Below are 3,321 nucleotides of genomic sequence, written 5' to 3' on the forward strand. Positions count from 1 at the left end.
GTGGCAGGTGCGCTGGTTGATTTTAATAAGCATCAGCTATTTCAGTCGTTCCTCCAGCAAGACTTCTTGTTCCTTTTCCGTTAATCACGGTGAAGCGCCTCGACTTTGCAGCACCGCTCTTTCTGCCTCGTGCTCGCATACGTTAGCATCCTGTTTTGGTTTCACTTGCTGTCGGCATCGCTTCCTGCTGTGGACGTCGGCATTGGGCACTGGTGGCCGGTCCTGATGTACATACTGGATAATTATGCTTACTTGGAGCGTGTCTGTGTTTGAAATTTCATACAGCGTAGAACCATCAACTCTGCCAATGTGCTATTGAATATCACTCCAAATCTACTGAGCAAAAAGCCTCTATAGGTGAAGGTTTTAGTTATTTAAGGCACTTTGGCAGGTTTACTCCAAAGGATGCAATATAGATCAGCGCTTGGTTATTCTTAATAAGAGCAACAAACCATTTAATAATAATAATAATAAATAATAATACATTTTATTTGTATAGCACTTTTCAAAATACTCAGACACTTTACAGAAGAATGGAGTTGAATAAAAGCAAGTAAACAGAGTAAAAGATATTAAAAAATTAATTTAATTTAATTATTTTTAAATTTAATTATTTTTAAATTAAATGTAATTAAATAAAATTAAATTTAATTAAATTTAAAATAAAAATAAAAAAAATAATTAATTTTTTAAATTTAATTTCATTTCATTTAATGTAATTATTTTAAAATTAAATGTAATTATTTTAAAATTAAATTAAATTATTTTTAAATTAAATTAAATTAAATTAAATTAAATTAAATTAAATTAAATTAAATTAAATTAAATTAAATTAAATTAAATTAAATTAAATTAAATTAAATTAAATTAAATTAAATTAAAATAAAATAAAATAAAATAAATTAAATTAAATTAAATTAAATTAAATTAAATTTATAGGCGTGTCGCCTATAAAGCCTGCTATTTATTCCAAGAATCGTACGTCGTACTTCGTCATGGTGGAGATTGACACCGACCTCCCCAAATGTATCGGAAAGGTTCAGGTGTACCTAATGTTATGTCCAGGGGGTGTGTCAGTGTTCTTCCTTCAGGTGTAAGAACTAAGCTCTCACTGCTGTTTGTTGGTTATTAAAAATAATGCGTGACCACCGGCTGCATGCATTCTTAGTGGACTGGTGTCCGTGGGAAGGAAGCTAGAGAAGACATCTTCTGCCCTTGTGGCCCTGCGGCACTGGAGGAGCTCACTGGAGTTAATTAGTGTCCGGGCCTTGGGATTTATATGTGCTCTATAGGAAGCGCTTTGAGCTGCTGCGTGTTGCTGCGTGACATGAAAAAGGCCCCCTTGCATGTTAGCATGATGCCCGTTGAGAAGCTACATGTGTACATGAGAGCTACCATGGGATCATCTGCGTCTTTGACGGGAGATGAGGGCAAAGCTGACTGATGCCTCGGGGTATGGGAGGAGCAAACGAGTCAAATAAGGCGTTTAAGCTCGCTCAGTCCAGAGGTCACTTCATGGAGAACCTTGGAATCCGTTCCGCTTTCATGCTGGTCTCTGCTGATTTGCTCGGCTGCAATTACATCTTATGGGGTAGTACTGTTGTAGTACTTCACCACATACCAATTTAAAATATGTGGTTGTACTTTGCAGATTTGCAATAACGTGTAAGCCGACGTTGGAAAGAAGCGTGACCACAGGAAGTGCTGGTTTCCAACTTGCACCTCCGTGTTCTTTTCTTTTCTTGTTGTTTTTGAGCAGTTTCTCCCAGTTTGTCCTCATTTGTGTGAGTGCTTGCCTTGTCCTTAGTAGCGGAAAAACACAACCATGTGTCCAGATTGCTGCTGTGTGTAGTTCAGGGTTTATTGTGACCATTTGGAAAGGCGCACAGACTATAAGACAATATATAAACATATATAAACATAGACATAGATTGTTGTAAAAAATCATTGTGCTTGTTTTGATATTTTACATATCTTCTTCTTGAAAGATGAGAATTTAAAACTATCCTTCCACGCTTTATCATCATACATGTAAGTATATGTTAGTATGGTTTTATGTGATGGGAGTCAGGAATTTAATTTTAGCTTTATTTATTTATTTATTTTTTAGCAGTGTCGGCCTTTTTTGTATAATGTACCGTATTTTCCAGGCTATAAGTCGCTCCGGAGTATAAATTACACCAGCCAAAAATGCAAAAAAACATATACTATAAGTGGCATTTTTTAAAGGGAAATTTGTTTTACAAAATCATACGAATAAGAGATTTTTTTTTATCTTGAAAGGCAATAAAATGCATCTGTTAACGTAACATGGTTATCCAGATGATATAGCCTAACCAACATAACTAGTTTACTTGCTGCATGTAATCTGCATTGATCGATGGGAGTAGCAGATATTGGCACACAAGAATTAGAGCGCCCTCTGGTGGCTGTCAGTGTGAAAAACCACATATATCCAGTAAATTGCTCCCTAGTACAAGTCACAGGGCCAGCCAAATAATGCAAAAATATGTTTACTATCAGAAACTGTAATAGAAGATTTAAGTTAAAGCCAACTCACTCAAGATTTTCCAGCGAGTAACTGCATACCCCCCCCCCCCCAAAAAAAATGATCCTATTGCCTTAGTTTCATGTGTTTATGTGATGAGAACAAAGGGACATTGTGTTGTCTGAGTACTTCCAGTACTTTCTTCTAAGCCATACCTTTTGTTGTTCAGATGGTGGCGTACCCTCCAAAGACGTTGGACATCCACGGGGTCACCATGCAGACTAAAAGGTATGTGGTTGTGGTCTTCAAACACACACACACACACACACACACACACACATACCTGATGGTACTAGTGAAGTCCTCACACACATATGGCAACAAACCACTTGCGTACTGCGTATTAAGTCTTGCAGAGAAGGAAGATCATCAAGATGATCTGCTAACTTTTATGGAGCAAAAAGAACACATTAGGAAGAAACCCACAATTCATCCATAAATTTTCTATTGTGCTCGTCCTCACTGAGGTAAGCTGGAGCCTATCCCAGCTGGCCAGAGGCGGGGTACACTCAGGACTGGTCAACCATAACAATGATCATAATTAGACCTATAAATGTAAAGTTAATACAAATTAAGCAAGTAATTTGAAGCCTGACATTTAAGTCACTCTTGTAAAGAAAATCAGTTCTAACTGTCTACCCTTCTAATAATATAAATTATTAATTATATTTATATTAATTATTATTAATATAAATATGCTAAAAGACACTGGTGCCAGGATGTTTCCCCCTGTAAAAATATGTGAAATATGTCACTTCAGAGAGCCTTAGTGT

This window comes from Doryrhamphus excisus, linkage group LG2 (genome assembly GCF_037039965.1).
Source record: "Doryrhamphus excisus strain RoL-2023G ecotype Guam linkage group LG2, RoL_Dexc_Guam_v1.1, whole genome shotgun sequence".
NCBI classification, from domain to species: Eukaryota; Metazoa; Chordata; class Actinopteri; order Syngnathiformes; family Syngnathidae; genus Doryrhamphus; species Doryrhamphus excisus.